We start from the raw sequence: 17,346 nt of genomic DNA on the forward strand, positions 1-17,346 counted from the left end.
TCTAGAAAATTTGAGCTATGTACTCCAAATACCTTGTCCTTAAATGGTTTTAAGATCGAAATCTCCATAAACCAGCCATTATCTTAAATTGCGAGTTGGCATTTCGCATTTTGGGCAGCCAACTTGAATTTTGAAGTTGGGTAAGGTTTCTTGTGGTACAATTATGAAGCCTTGTCTGCAAAAGTGCTATTTTTTATGCTATTTATATATAGCAGTTTGACAGCGCGGACATCATCGGGACCAGTGGATACGGAGATCGGGAGTTCGATTCCAAGTAGTGTCAAGTACTTTAATTATTCAATTTCTAAAGCGATAGTTCCAGTTTCACATGTATTGCGTCACCGGTATCCATAACCTAATTATATTTAATCGATTAATGAGGCTGAAAAAGCGCCTTTTCAAGATGTTATTCAGTTAGTGGTTACATAGGAGCTGAGAAAAGAGCTATGACTTTGTGGCATAGAAGCTGCCCGCACAGCATATACATGTGGATTAAGTTCGCCAGATTCATTGGTATATGGCTTGCATGGAAGCTTTCGTCCATATGTACAACACAGTACTCAGCATCAAGTCGTATTGAGGACGCTTTGTTGATTTTTACACTCACAATAAATGTTAGTTGGGCCATATTGTGGATTTTCTGAGCTCCAGGTTGAATTCTGCCCACTATTCTTCAACCATTCTAAAGGTAGCAAAAAATCGGCGCAAATTGAATTGTCGCATGATGGGTCTTAGTTAATTTTTATTTATGGCCACATAAAGTGTGAAGTGCATTTCATCCCGCTCTCTTCTGTTGAAAGCTATGAGCAGTTTCACACACTGACTGCTGTAGGGCTTCCTGGTGAGTAGGCGTCAAGAAAGTGGCGTGTGCCACAGAGTCCAAATCATACCTAAAGGGAAAATGCGGGAAATGCTTTCGTAGCTTGCTGGGAGGAATTTAGTGGCTATTCCCGCTATTTCCAATAATATTTCACGTCTTCTTCTGCCCAATTCTTTTGCGCTTCGTTTTAAACGCATGAGCATTGTTTTGCTACTGCTATTAGTACCGGTAGTTATTTTTATGGCTCGCGAATGTTATACTTATGGTTGCCCCGAGCTAGACCTAGGCTACCGACTTCTTTGAAGCACTAGGATTAGTATATTCAATTAATTCACTCAATTCTTAAACGTGAAAACCATTAGTTCTTTCATGGATAGCCAAGACTGTGAATCTGTGATTGATTATGACGATTTAAAAACACTTCATGTTTGTGTTCATTTACGCGCCGACCAATTGCATTGGCTGATGGATCTAAAGGAACAACCGTAAAAGCACAGACAAACAGACGTCTTACTCTACTCACTTTCCATCGTTTCCCTTTTAAACGGATAATTCAAATGTTTTGTAGTACGCAAATCGCTCACTCACGGCGCTCGCGTCGTTTTCGCTCCTGTTTGGCGTTTGCTCACTACCGCCTAATTTGCTATTATGGTTCCGTGACGATGATTTTAAATGCCTTTTGTTCCAAGTGATACGTCTGTTTGTGGTAAAAGTGTCACGATCAGGGTTGTTGGCCATCAGCATAATGACATTATATTCAGTGACGATGAACATTTTATTTCTATCTTCGTCACAAACAAAACATCGCTTGACGGTTTATTCATGAACACAGTCACCTTCTAGGTACGTAGTGAAAAAAAATATTCGAGTACATCGTCGCTCTCTTACTTCTGTCAGTTGCTCGAAAGAGATCCACAACTGAACCATTTCATCAGTTGTCATGTTTTGCTTGACGAAAAAATAATAAATTTAGTCGAGCATTTTTGTTCATTCGATACTCGATGAATACGCATTCTGCTTAATTTTCATGGCCTTTACTCTAAATTAGGAGAACACCCGCTTTGAGGCTTAGAGCATAGATCTATTAAGGATGGTTTGATATTAATTGCGCATGAAAACCTATCACTAGAATCAAATGTTATGCTGTTATCGAAGCAAGCAGTGCTGATCGCGTTCTAACCAGTAGGCTTAGTAGGCTAGCCAGGACGAAAGTTTTCAAGTTGTCATTATTCCTCAAGAACTTGAAACGTTACCCGGTCATCCTATACAGCGGCCGTTCGCTCGTTGCAAAATGTTTACTTTGCAACGAGCGAATGCCATTCGCTAATTGCAACGTCACTTTGACACTAAAGTGCATCGAAATGCACTGACAGCATGACTGACAGCACGAATTTGACACTTGATTGCTTTTTAATTGCAAAAACTTGTCAAATTTTGCAATTAGCGGACTTGCAACTAAAAAGCGTTGCAACGAGCGGGTTTGCAACGAGCGAACGGACGCTGTACCTTCATTCAAGAAATGAAAGTTTCATTTAATAATCAAAACTAAGTATTATTTTCACGGTTTTCAATATTCAAGTGTAAGGACTATGTGCTGTTCTTGCGTATTGGTTGAAATTCTCAGGTTGGAAATATTACAAGAAACACCTGACAGAGCTGAAGAAAATCTAAATAAGGCTGAGTATACGCCACACTACTAATTTATAAAACGAAAAATTCGGATTGGTAAAACATATATGCATTGTACTTTTCCTCTTTTTTAGAACAAAGGGAAAAACCATATGTACCTAAGTAGGACCACATTGCTTGCCGTGAATAATGAAGATACTGACACTGAACAACATAACGCAAAGGGCTCATCATCATTTACCATTTTTACAAAGGCTCCACTTGGCGGTTTACCAACTCAAGTTAGTATTAAACAAGTTAAACTACACGGACATAGTAAAGGCTTAATATCACATAAAGCACGACTTAGGTATATTTACTTTTTACCATACTTATTCTATGTGAATCTAGGTTAGACTCGTTCAGCTAACCTGGCAAACGGTTCAACCCAATTACCGCATAATCGAGGTCTCCGATGAAGAAATCTGCCGTGGTAGCAATATTCCTCTCACACTGATACCCGTTCTTATCAATGCAGTTGAAGCCCGGAAATTGGTGCGAGCGAAAATCGATTTTCTCCAAATCCTCGCGCCGGACCTAACTTCGGAAGTGGGGCGTTGTTTAGCAGACCTGATGATCTACACAACGTTACGAAGTTACGTCTGATGCATAGATTTGGAGAAAGATCGATTATCGCTCACACCAAATTCCGGGTTTCAACTGAATCAATAACATAATTTACTTTAGCATCGTTTCTAAAACTGGACGTTAGTCGTGAATCGAATCTCAGTCCTACCTGCAGCTCATTCGAGTTGGGCCAAAGTCAGTTTTTGTGAAATATGAGCTTTTAAAAAACATCATTATGCACAATACATTCCACTAGACAAAGATGGGAACACTCACTTGCAAAGAGTTACACTCACTTGCTATTTTCTCAGCTCAGAAGCGTGCAAACAAAAACCGATGTATGGACGACTTTTGCCTTATGGTTTTGTGTAAAAGTTTGTCGAATATAGTAGAGGTCGCACACGCATACCGAAGTCGCGAGGGAGCTGCGAAAGCAACTCTCCACGAGCTGAATGTAAATTACACTCGCTTTCAAAGCTCCGTCACGACTTTGGTATATGCGTTTGCTACCTCTACTCTATTCAGCAAACTTTGAGACAAAACCACAAGACAAAAGTCGTCCATACATCGTTTCTTGATTGCACGCTTCTGAGCTGAGAAAATAGCAAGTGAGTGTTCCCATCCCTGCCACTAGAATAAGACTATAATACTGTTTTAAATTCATGTATTTGTTTAAAAGAGCCTCGTTGGATAAATGTACGCCATGTGTTATGAGACTCTTCAATGGAGAGTATTCATTTAGCAAATACAAGAGTTCAACTGGAAAACGCTTTCCATTTATCGTTTATGGCGGTAAGCCGATAATGTTTCATTGCTCGATTAGCAGGATAACTGACGTTGGACGAGATGACTTCACACCCCGTTTAATGAGGTAGGTTGAATTCCATTCCAGAAATCGAGTACGAATTGCTGCATTCCTACCCATTTGATGGTGAATGAGTAAGCGCAGAATGCAGCAACTTCGAGCAAGTTCAACCTACCTCATTGACCAGGACAAATATCTAAAACTAATGTACAGTTATTGCACAAGTATTGGTCAATTCCTTTTAAATATCATAATGAACTGAATGACTAGTTGCGGATTCTATAACACTAGCCCAAATGTCACTAGCCCGAACGACACTAGCCCGAATGTCACTAGCCCGAATACCACAAGCCCGAATTGAAATTCATCTATCAGTATCTTGATAATAATATAATACGGAAGAACAGCGTGTGGGCTAGTGTCTTTCGGGCTAGTGACTTTCGGACTAGTGTTACAGAATCCTAGTTGCGACCTTGGTTGCGACAGATGGACCCAAAATTGTGCAATGACTGTAATATGTAAAAGATGATAGAAGAGATTTGCGATGTCACACGAATAAAAAGCATCATTTTTTAATCATTTTATTTCTTTGTTTTTAAAACGGATTTCAGCTTATCGTAGAGAGTAACAAACACAACTTCATTTGTGAAGATTAACTAGGGCGTTTTCCGCTGTAGAACCGGAAGTATGGCCGGCTTATATATATAAAAACAAGTTCAAGAAAAATAACCGAATTCAGTTTAACAAGTACGCCTCCTACGCTACACCGAGTCCATAGAAATTGCCTTCCAGTCGTAGAGATGGTGCAGAATTTTGTCGAAGACATCACCGTTCAATTTTATGAGCAGGATATTCTGCAAGACTTCATCAGAGAGTCCACATCGAAGATCAGAAAATACTAGATTTAAAGCGCTAAACGCCCTTTCTACCGACACTTGGGTTGAGGGAGCCGCTAGTATAACCATCGCCAACTCATAGAGCTCTGGATGTGTGCTCTTACGTGCTCTCCAGTGGTTCCAAGGATCATAGTTGAATGGCTGTCGGGGTTCTGCTTCCAACTGTCGTAGCTGCTTATGGAATGAAGATGTTTCGCATGCAAATGATGACGACCCTCCAAACATCTCAGTGATGAAACTGTCCATGTCGTCCTGACTTGCTGATTGATCCAAAGATGCAGAGGAAGTTTGGTCAGCTGACGAACCACCTCCTGATGTAGAAGGGACAGCCTCCTTGATTGATTTCAGTCGAAGCCATAGGGTTTTGAGAAAGTTCTGAAATAAAAGTACAATGAATTGAGTATTTTTTCTCGATTTCCTGGAAGATTCTAATACGAAAGGTAATTTCATTTACACACCTGCACTGATTCTTTTTCATCTCCTGTCGTGAAAACCGTTGATCCGGGGAAGTTTAGTCGTGGGTCCATGTATATTGATGCTTTGAAGCCAATGCTTTCAGTTAGCTTCTTAAGCCGATCCTTCAATGCTTGTGATAACGGCTTCGAATATGGACTGTCAATTTTTTCGACATCGTAAATTGTTCTTAACCATTGCAAGTAAAACTCGTTCAACGGAACGTGCTTTTTTTGCAATGTTTTTGTCAGCTCGTAAACTGGTTCGAAGGCGTTAACGAAATTTTTCAAAAATAACCAGTCAGCATCCGATAGCTCTGAGGAGAAAAAAATGTTATTTAGTTTATAGGCTTATAGGCTCATCATGAAAAAAATACAACCAGAAAAGACCCACTACAGGTCAAGAATGGAACCCTTAATATGAAACTGCTGCTATACTCACCAAGCTCTTTGTACTGCTGGCCCAGTTTGCGGTAAAATACTTCTTGCTTGACGATGGAATTACACATTTTGTATTTTCCATTCCAGCGAGTGACACCCCACAATGGAGCTGTTGTTGCCTTCATGTGTTCAAAGAACAAACTGTATTTAACTTTTCGGGAATCTTTTACAAATTCGGTGATTTTCTTCACATCTGCATCATTCTTTTTGACCACATCACCAACAGCCAGCTGTACGGTGTGAGCTGCACATCGAACAAGATTCAGATGAGAGCCAATTTCTTGGCTTACAGATTCCAGGAACACGTCAGTGTCTTCGGATTCCGGCACTTCTGGGTTAGCTTCGATAGCTTCGATTTCTGCCAGTTTCTGCAATTGCTTAATAGCAGAAATCATATTTGCACCATTGTCCGAGGTAGCAGAATAGATTTGAGAGATGTCCACTTCAAAGGCCTGCAGCGTTTCGAGGATTATTTCCTTGAGGAATTTTCCTGTTTGTCCCTCCTTGACTTCGAGCACGGCTAAAAGTAGGTTAGGGGTGGTGGGGGTAAAGTGGACAACCTAAGCATTTTGGTCGTTTCCCGCGGAAATGCGGCAAAATCCATCTGCTTTTCCGAGTAACATGGAAGGTAATGATATACTCTAAAAATCTTGTAAGGGGTTGCCTTCAAAAAATATTGTTTTCTTTAATTATTTTCTTCACCAAATCGTGCATCAAAATAGCGTGAAAAAAATTGGTGGGGGTAAAATGGACAATCGATGGGGTAAAATGAACAAGTCGTTAAAAGTTATATAACAGCATATTGTTTCTATGTTTTTAAAAACAAACTATCAAATTTCATACGATACCTCTATTTTGTTGTTTTCAAACTTTTAATACAAACTTTGAAACACACTTAAATAATTATTGTAAAAATAGTGTAGAAAACAACTAGGGGCAAGACACTGTGAAATCCGGAGCAACTCTGAACAATCCTGAGTAACTCTTTTTGGTCGAATCCATTCAGAAACGTCTCTACGAAGCGGGAAATCAGGCAAGACTGCTCGATTTTTCACTCGTATCAGGCAACACTTCGGGATAACCAGAGTGATCCAGAGCAATCCAGAGAAATTCTGAGCAACACTTCGATAACAGAGTTACTCTCGCTGTATCTGTCTTGCCCCTAGGAAAACAAGCACTGTTTTGGATGAAAATTATATTTTGTTGATATGAAATTTTTTTTTATAACTTTTTACTTCAACTATCTCACGATAGGTATGACGGCTAATGATTCTGAAGTTTGCAAAAAAATATATGAAATTTTGGTGAAATTTGAACCGATTGTCCATTTTACCCCCACCGGTCTGATTTTGTTAAAATTATTCCCAAAACATTTTTTTTTACAAAACTTATTTTTTTTCGGTCAAATATATTCATCTACGTGGGCTCTATTGGTATAGGGTGTAAAACTTGTTATAATTTGAAAATAACTTACGAGAAAACCTTAGCAATTATAAGCAAATTTTACATCATTTCCGATTTTTCACGTGATTTTTAAAGTTTTTGTCATCTTGAAGAGGTTTATTTGATTTCAGTGGTCAAGATCAGCAAAAGTATAATGATTCATGCTTAGGCATAAGCTTCAATCGTTGAAACATTTTGAAAAACAATAAAAGCCATGAAACTGTACCCTGTCCATTTTACCCCACCTGTCCACTTTACCCCACCACCCCTACAGTGAAAAACACCGACGTTATTGTGGATTTATCGGCTACTTGTATTCTACCGGTTACTTAGGTAGCCATTACAAAGAAGCCGTTTTCATATAAAAATCAACTTGATTGTCAAAAAATGAATGTCGCTGAGTAGCTACTGGCAACGAAGAATAGCGCATACAATAAAAATGTTAAAAATCATTTTTATATTATTCTTTTTATAAAACGGCTACTTTGGAGGCCATACTGAAGCGACCGGTAGAATACAAGTAGCCGGGAAATCCACAATATTTTTGTTTGAAAAGAAAGGCGGTGGAAATAATACAGGGATGTTCAGTTTGTTTATTGATGATAGGTACTTACCAAGCGTTCGAATTACAATTTCTCCTCCTTTCTCGTACTGTGCTTGGATGCACACTATGTGGCGGTTATGTTTTGATGCAGAATCAATCATGATCGAGATCATTTTTCCGCGCATCTCTTCTTTAATCGCCTCCTTGATTTTATGGGCTGCAGCGGTTAGGTGGTCTTTGATGCTGTGCCGGTTTATACCGAATTTGAGAGCATCAGTGAGAGGGTTCAAAATCAATCGGAAACCTTCCCACTCGAAGCAGTAGAGGGGGAGATGATGCTGTGTGACCAACTTGATGCAGCCCTGTAGTAGAATCGTTTTGTCGATGGCAACCAGAACCTTCGGAACAATGCGACTTTTTTTCTCCGGTACTTCGGTTTTTCCAATAAGCTGCAGCCGAGCAGCGGCTTCCGGATGTTTCGTTCGGAAATGTCTCAGGAAATTCCCGATGTCCAGCCGCTCCTGACGATACACGCATCCGCTCATCGGATCTATCATGCATCGATGAGTGCTTTCCTCGACACGCATGCATTCCAACGCACGGGTGCTGAAATTATCTTTCCGTTTTTCACTACTTTCGGCCATTTCCACAAAATTGAATCACACGCGTCGGGAAAACAAACAAAACTGATGATGGTGCTAAGACGACGACGACGGCGGCGGAGACAAACGTCAAACTTGGTGATAGTATTGAGAGAGAATGAACCACCTGACAAGTTTTTCAAGTAGATTCATTCAACGCTTGATGGTTTTTATTATTTTTTTGTCCTCGCATACAAACACAAAGAGAATAGAGGGCAAACAATAAGAGAGCATTCTAGTTTCATCGACATACGTCGCTCTTTCGTCGTCACTGATGAATGACGCATCGAAATGAAGATTTTTTTGAGGTGAAGATTTATTTTTGGTTTTCGTCAACCGTCACTGACGAAAAAGATGGTTACCAACTCTGGAGGCAAGGATGTAGACTATCATCGCTACTGTTCCTCATCGTAATCAACGAGATCCTGGTAGGTGCGATTGACCGTGAACTAAATCGTGGATTACTTTAGCAGCCCATTACCATGGAGCACCTAAATAATAACTTCTAATTGACTGATGACGTTGCTCTCCTTGCTCTCCTTGCTCAACGGCGATCTGATATGCAGAGCAAGCTCGATGATCTTGCCAATCGTTCCTCAGCGGCAGCTTTACGGTAGCTGTGCAATCAGTGGAGAATGTTGAAAGCTTCCAATATCTTGGTAGCCAAATGGCGGCAGATGGCAGCACCAAGATCGACATAGGTGAACGGATCAAGAAGGCGATGCCTGCTTTTGCGAGTTTAAGACATGTATGGATAAACAACCAGATCAGTCGACGCACCAAAATCCGACAATTTTCAACACGAACGTGAAATCTTTGCTGCTATACGTTAATGAAACCTGGTGTGTACCAGTGGAGAACACTCAACGGCTGCATCAATAGATGCCTGCGGTACATAATTCGTGCATGGTGGCCTCACAATTGGATCTCTGTTGAGAACCACTGAACAGTCTCGCGTCTCTCGCCGCTCTGCTTGCTCACCGATAGCATTTCAATATGCGATCGGTTGAAGCACAAAGGCAGACATTAGGATTAGAAGTATTGTAGTCGTCCTACCGTGTACGTGTCGCGTCATAGTCATGTAAAGTTTTGTGTAAATAAAGTTACGTTTTAATTTGTTCTTGTTTACACCTGGAGTATCATTCCACTATCATGTGTCTCGGCCACCCCGAACTCCAGGATGTAACAATCTCCAACGTGGAGCTCCATCGTCGATGTCATCAAAAGCCGATAGCGACAGGAATTCGGGGGCGAAAGTGGAGGTGGGTCGTCCACAAACTACTCAGGGGCGGAAACGAAATCTGCAAGCAAGCGTTAGACTGGAACCCAGCAGGTCATCGCAGCAGAGGCAGACCCAGAGGCTCATTGCGGCGCAGCCTCAACAACGAAATCAAGCAACAGAAATTTGACCTGGCCAAAGGTCAAGGCAATGGCCGGCAATCGCCCAGGATGGAAATCTTTCAATTCGGACCTCTGCACCACCATGGGTACCCAGGACTGAAAGTAAGTAAGTCTGAGAAGGTTGCAGGGGCGTTTCATGAGGATTTTAGGGGCGTTTCATGGGGTCTCAGGAAGAATCACTGGCGTTCAAGATGGGCTCAGAGCGTTCCAGAGGTTTTTAGGAGACTTTTCTGGAGTTCAAAAGTATCTTAGGATGATTTCAAAAGGTTTCCTCAGGGGCGTATCAGGTGGTCTCAGGAGGACTCAAGAGATTTAAGGGCCGTTTCAATGGTTTTCATGGGGTCTCCGGAACTTTCCAGGGTGGCTCTGCAGCTCACTGAATATCTTGAAACGCCTCTCAAAGGGCTATAAATTGTGTATAACAAATCAGAAACACCCCCGAGAAACTCATCTTGAATGCCCCTGAAGCTCAGCTATGAGTCTCTAAAACTACAGTAAGCCATCTTAAATTCTCATGAAGCCCCTCAAACACCCCTGAAACTCCCTGGAACCCCATCATTTAAGGCTCTTATGAAACTCTAGAAACCCTCTTGACCCCTTCTCTAATTGGTTTCTTTAGCGGTGTTGAGATAATTCTATATTCAGAATCTGCATGCAAAACTGAGCCGAAATCCAAATTTTCATGATTTTTGGAGCCCGGGAACCTATTTAAAAATCAGTAAGACGTTTGTATGGGAGCGATTTGTCGAATCACCCCTCGTCGCATTTTGTACTGGGCGAAGCTGTCAAGCAATTGGCCAGCTGTCAAAAGGTGATTTTGAAAAATCTCTTCCAAAGCGATTTTAGATACCAAAATGAAGTTCTAAAGATCTGAAAAAAATCATGGTGTTTCAGAAAAAGGTGTTCTTTCGTATAAAATCAAAAAATCAATACATTTTTCTTAATTTAAAAACCTAATTCTCAAAGAATAACCTTTTCTTGAGAACTGAAGTCGGTGTTTCAAAGCTAAGTGGTTTCTCAAGCGACTTAAACTTCTCAAAAATTGTATGAAGAAATAAACATTTATTTTATTTTTGAAAAAAAAAAAATACCCGATTCTACTAAAACGTAAACATGTTGCACTTAGCAAACGTCTACAAAACCCTAATTCTAAGCACATTTTTGGCCCTTTAGGGTCCTATAATCGTTAGTTTTAATAGAATCTAGTATTTTTCCTCACAAAATATTCATGTTTTTTTGCTTTTAAACAATTTTTTAGAAGTTTATGTTCCTTTCAGCTACCTGTAACTGAGCAAGAGCCGTGTTACTCCCAGCAAGGATGAAACCCCCGTCTTCAAGCCTCAGGGTCGGCAAGACGCTCGTGACACTCCGCGAAAGAAAACACTTATAGATCGGCTAAAGAAACTCCCTCTATATTCTTGGTCTCGTGTACACTTTTATTTCACTTCCTTCTTGACGTCCTACTCTCCTACCACTTTCCTCTAGCTATCTCCCTCCTAGCTTTCTGGCGTCCGCCCTTAACACCGGACGACGCCTCCCACTTTCTTACTTCTCTACTCCTACCTTATTCGCACTTCGTTCTCACTTCTTTGGGGCCCCGCGCACTGCAACGCCTTCGCTCCGCTCCTTTCGCCTGTCCACTGGCTTCACTCCTCCTTCCTGGGCCAGGGGGCGGGCAATTCTTCTCCTTTCCTCTTTCTCGATGGCTGCAGCCTCTCGCGGACCTTCCTCCTGTCCCGTGCGCCCCTCGAGTGTGTTGACGGACTCGAGGCTTCAGTGATCCGTAGAGTCACTGGAAAAAGCCTGGGTTCGTCGGCGCGTTTGGTGGTTGTATCGGGTACAGGGGTGATGCGGACGCACTACAAAAAGGTGAGTAGGGACTACGCTGCGGTGTGGCTCCAAAAGATACCGCAAAGTTCGGTTTTAAAATAAAAACCGCGAGGTCCTGTGGGCACAATGGGAGAATCGCGATGGCGGGTTAAGCACTATACGGATGGGCTAGGTTCGGGGTATTGTTACGGAATTTACCTGGATGTCCGGATTGCTCCAACTTCTCCACTTTCCTTTTCTCCTTCTTTCCACTTTTCCGTGCTTTCAATTCTTTCTATTAACTTCTCCAACTAAGCTTCCTTCCAACTTTACTTTTCTTCAACAAACTTTCCTTCTACCAACTTTTCAAACGACTGTTGTCTCTGAAGATCACCAGGCTAATGATCCTCCGTTTTGAAGATCGTTGACCCCGAACCATTGGCCATTGACCCGTCGTAAGTGCCGAAGATCCTCCTCATCATGGCCACCCAGTTCGCCTCCCATGGCCGCCCATTTCGCCACCCCCATGGCCGCCTATTCGTGCAGTCCTGTGCAGCCTGGTGGTGGCTAGCAGAACTACCGTCGTCCTTGTATAGGGCAGTGCAGTGATGGCTGCGTTCGTGGGATTTTTGGGACGTTACACTTAACCTAACTACAAACGTTTTCTTTTTTTTAATACAAAATTCAACGAATACTACACGCGACAAATCTCATCAATACTGGACGTTACACTGACACTTGTTACATACCACTCAGCTTTGAGATACAGACACGATCATTTTTTTAGCTAAAAAGATCATTTTCAAATAACTAATATTCATCATTTCCTCTTTTTGCAAAAGATTTAAGGGACGGCCTAATATTCACGACAAAGGAAACAGCGCGTACACAAATCGATTAGTCGAAACACCATCCCAAAATACACCCACAGCTGAAAAACTCTGGGCGTCGCATTAGTTGCAAGATCGTCAAAAGTTTATGCACATTTTAATGTATACACCTTGAGTACAAAAAGAGATTTCAGTGTACTGTAATATACAATTTGAAGAGTAGTTAGGCATTTCTCAAAGTGCTCTAAGGCAAATTACGCATCGACATAATAAAGAAAAAAATTTATAATCTGCATCCAATGGTAAAGATACACCGTTATTCGCTCGCAATACATTTACAGCGGTCATTAACACCAGGAAACAATTTATCGTGACCAGAGTTGGTAACCATCTTTTTCGTCAGTGACGGTTGACGAAAACCAAAAATAAATCTTCACCTCAAAAAAATCTTCATTTCGATGCGTCATTCATCAGTGACGACGAAAGAGCGACGTATGTCGATGAAACTAGAATGCTCTCTTATTGTTTGCCCTCTATTCTCTTTGTGTTTGTATGCGAGGACAAAAAAATAATAAAAACCATCAAGCGTTGAATGAATCTACTTGAAAAACTTGTCAGGTGGTTCATTCTCTCTCAATACTATCACCAAGTTTGACGTTTGTCTCCGCCGCCGTCGTCGTCGTCTTAGCACCATCATCAGTTTTGTTTGTTTTCCCGACGCGTGTGATTCAATTTTGTGGAAATGGCCGAAAGTAGTGAAAAACGGAAAGATAATTTCAGCACCCGTGCGTTGGAATGCATGCGTGTCGAGGAAAGCACTCATCGATGCATGATAGATCCGATGAGCGGATGCGTGTATCGTCAGGAGCGGCTGGACATCGGGAATTTCCTGAGACATTTCCGAACGAAACATCCGGAAGCCGCTGCTCGGCTGCAGCTTATTGGAAAAACCGAAGTACCGGAGAAAAAAAGTCGCATTGTTCCGAAGGTTCTGGTTGCCATCGACAAAACGATTCTACTACAGGGCTGCATCAAGTTGGTCACACAGCATCATCTCCCCCTCTACTGCTTCGAGTGGGAAGGTTTCCGATTGATTTTGAACCCTCTCACTGATGCTCTCAAATTCGGTATAAACCGGCACAGCATCAAAGACCACCTAACCGCTGCAGCCCATAAAATCAAGGAGGCGATTAAAGAAGAGATGCGCGGAAAAATGATCTCGATCATGATTGATTCTGCATCAAAACATAACCGCCACATAGTGTGCATCCAAGCACAGTACGAGAAAGGAGGAGAAATTGTAATTCGAACGCTTGGTAAGTACCTATCATCAATAAACAAACTGAACATCCCTGTATTATTTCCACCGCCTTTCTTTTCAAACAAAAATATTGTGGATTTCCCGGCTACTTGTATTCTACCGGTCGCTTCAGTATGGCCTCCAAAGTAGCCGTTTTATAAAAAGAATAATATAAAAATGATTTTTAACATTTTTATTGTATGCGCTATTCTTCGTTGCCAGTAGCTACTCAGCGACATTCATTTTTTGACAATCAAGTTGATTTTTATATGAAAACGGCTTCTTTGTAATGGCTACCTAAGTAACCGGTAGAATACAAGTAGCCGATAAATCCACAATAACGTCGGTGTTTTTCACTGTAGGGGTGGTGGGGTAAAGTGGACAGGTGGGGTAAAATGGACAGGGTACAGTTTCATGGCTTTTATTGTTTTTCAAAATGTTTCAACGATTGAAGCTTATGCCTAAGCATGAATCATTATACTTTTGCTGATCTTGACCACTGAAATCAAATAAACCTCTTCAAGATGACAAAAACTTTAAAAATCACGTGAAAAATCGGAAATGATGTAAAATTTGCTTATAATTGCTAAGGTTTTCTCGTAAGTTATTTTCAAATTATAACAAGTTTTACACCCTATACCAATAGAGCCCACGTAGATGAATATATTTGACCGAAAAAAAATAAGTTTTGTAAAAAAAAATGTTTTGGGAATAATTTTAACAAAATCAGACCGGTGGGGGTAAAATGGACAATCGGTTCAAATTTCACCAAAATTTCATATATTTTTTTGCAAACTTCAGAATCATTAGCCGTCATACCTATCGTGAGATAGTTGAAGTAAAAAGTTATAAAAAAAAATTTCATATCAACAAAATATAATTTTCATCCAAAACAGTGCTTGTTTTCCTAGGGGCAAGACAGATACAGCGAGAGTAACTCTGTTATCGAAGTGTTGCTCAGAATTTCTCTGGATTGCTCTGGATCACTCTGGTTATCCCGAAGTGTTGCCTGATACGAGTGAAAAATCGAGCAGTCTTGCCTGATTTCCCGCTTCGTAGAGACGTTTCTGAATGGATTCGACCAAAAAGAGTTACTCAGGATTGTTCAGAGTTGCTCCGGATTTCACAGTGTCTTGCCCCTAGTTGTTTTCTACACTATTTTTACAATAATTATTTAAGTGTGTTTCAAAGTTTGTATTAAAAGTTTGAAAACAACAAAATAGAGGTATCGTATGAAATTTGATAGTTTGTTTTTAAAAACATAGAAACAATATGCTGTTATATAACTTTTAACGACTTGTTCATTTTACCCCATCGATTGTCCATTTTACCCCCACCAATTTTTTTCACGCTATTTTGATGCACGATTTGGTGAAGAAAATAATTAAAGAAAACAATATTTTTTGAAGGCAACCCCTTACAAGATTTTTAGAGTATATCATTACCTTCCATGTTACTCGGAAAAGCAGATGGATTTTGCCGCATTTCCGCGGGAAACGACCAAAATGCTTAGGTTGTCCACTTTACCCCCACCACCCCTAACCTACTTTTAGCCGTGCTCGAAGTCAAGGAGGGACAAACAGGAAAATTCCTCAAGGAAATAATCCTCGAAACGCTGCAGGCCTTTGAAGTGGACATCTCTCAAATCTATTCTGCTACCTCGGACAATGGTGCAAATATGATTTCTGCTATTAAGCAATTGCAGAAACTGGCAGAAATCGAAGCTATCGAAGCTAACCCAGAAGTGCCGGAATCCGAAGACACTGACGTGTTCCTGGAATCTGTAAGCCAAGAAATTGGCTCTCATCTGAATCTTGTTCGATGTGCAGCTCACACCGTACAGCTGGCTGTTGGTGATGTGGTCAAAAAGAATGATGCAGATGTGAAGAAAATCACCGAATTTGTAAAAGATTCCCGAAAAGTTAAATACAGTTTGTTCTTTGAACACATGAAGGCAACAACAGCTCCATTGTGGGGTGTCACTCGCTGGAATGGAAAATACAAAATGTGTAATTCCATCGTCAAGCAAGAAGTATTTTACCGCAAACTGGGCCAGCAGTACAAAGAGCTTGGTGAGTATAGCAGCAGTTTCATATTAAGGGTTCCATTCTTGACCTGTAGTGGGTCTTTTCTGGTTGTATTTTTTTCATGATGAGCCTATAAGCCTATAAACTAAATAACATTTTTTTCTCCTCAGAGCTATCGGATGCTGACTGGTTATTTTTGAAAAATTTCGTTAACGCCTTCGAACCAGTTTACGAGCTGACAAAAACATTGCAAAAAAAGCACGTTCCGTTGAACGAGTTTTACTTGCAATGGTTAAGAACAATTTACGATGTCGAAAAAATTGACAGTCCATATTCGAAGCCGTTATCACAAGCATTGAAGGATCGGCTTAAGAAGCTAACTGAAAGCATTGGCTTCAAAGCATCAATATACATGGACCCACGACTAAACTTCCCCGGATCAACGGTTTTCACGACAGGAGATGAAAAAGAATCAGTGCAGGTGTGTAAATGAAATTACCTTTCGTATTAGAATCTTCCAGGAAATCGAGAAAAAATACTCAATTCATTGTACTTTTATTTCAGAACTTTCTCAAAACCCTATGGCTTCGACTGAAATCAATCAAGGAGGCTGTCCCTTCTACATCAGGAGGTGGTTCGTCAGCTGACCAAACTTCCTCTGCATCTTTGGATCAATCAGCAAGTCAGGACGACATGGACAGTTTCATCACTGAGATGTTTGGAGGGTCGTCATCATTTGCATGCGAAACATCTTCATTCCATAAGCAGCTACGACAGTTGGAAGCAGAACCCCGACAGCCATTCAACTATGATCCTTGGAACCACTGGAGAGCACGTAAGAGCACACATCCAGAGCTCTATGAGTTGGCGATGGTTATACTAGCGGCTCCCTCAACCCAAGTGTCGGTAGAAAGGGCGTTTAGCGCTTTAAATCTAGTATTTTCTGATCTTCGATGTGGACTCTCTGATGAAGTCTTGCAGAATATCCTGCTCATAAAATTGAACGGTGATGTCTTCGACAAAATTCTGCACCATCTCTACGACTGGAAGGCAATTTCTATGGACTCGGTGTAGCGTAGGAGGCGTACTTGTTAAACTGAATTCGGTTATTTTTCTTGAACTTGTTTTTATATATATAAGCCGGCCATACTTCCGGTTCTACAGCGGAAAACGCCCTAGTTAATCTTCACAAATGAAGTTGTGTTTGTTACTCTCTACGATAAGCTGAAATCCGTTTTAAAAACAAAGAAATAAAATGATTAAAAAATGATGCTTTTTATTCGTGTGACATCGCAAATCTCTTCTATCATCTTTTACATATTACAGTCATTGCACAATTTTGGGTCCATCTGTCGCAACCAAGGTCGCAACTAGGATTCTGTAACACTAGTCCGAAAGTCACTAGCCCGAAAGACACTAGCCCACACGCTGTTCTTCCGTATTATATTATTATCAAGATACTGATAGATGAATTTCAATTCGGGCTTGTGGTATTCGGGCTAGTGACATTCGGGCTAGTGTCGTTCGGGCTAGTGACATTTGGGCTAGTGTTATAGAATCCGCAACTAGTCATTCAGTTCATTATGATATTTAAAAGGAATTGACCAATACTTGTGCAATAACTGTACATTAGTTTTAGATATTTGTCCTGGTCAATGAGGTAGGTTGAACTTGCTCGAAGTTGCTGCATTCTGCGCTTACT

The 17,346-nt window shown here is 40.9% G+C and overlaps 1 protein-coding gene and 2 long non-coding RNA genes across 4 annotated transcripts in view; 2 read left to right on the forward strand and 1 right to left on the reverse strand.

The window, feature by feature from the left end:
* On the forward strand, positions 1-8,626 carry LOC134285584 (uncharacterized). The gene is made up of 3 exons (XR_009996486.1): positions 1-2,501; positions 2,584-2,730; positions 4,472-8,626. It is a non-coding gene; the product is annotated as an uncharacterized LOC134285584 (long non-coding RNA).
* Positions 1-17,346, forward strand: part of LOC109417800 (sialin) — a 119,741-nt gene that overhangs the window by 7,145 nt on the left and 95,250 nt on the right. The window lies entirely within an intron of this gene.
* Positions 8,621-17,346, reverse strand: part of LOC134285583 (uncharacterized) — a 24,784-nt gene continuing 16,058 nt past the window's right edge. For both annotated transcript variants that reach the window (XR_009996485.1, XR_009996484.1), the window contains one exon: positions 8,621-16,868. This is a non-coding gene — a long non-coding RNA (uncharacterized LOC134285583). The remainder of the gene's footprint in view (positions 16,869-17,346) is intronic.

Source organism: Aedes albopictus, chromosome 1, assembly GCF_035046485.1.
Source record: "Aedes albopictus strain Foshan chromosome 1, AalbF5, whole genome shotgun sequence".
In the NCBI taxonomy this organism is placed as follows: Eukaryota; Metazoa; Arthropoda; class Insecta; order Diptera; family Culicidae; genus Aedes; species Aedes albopictus.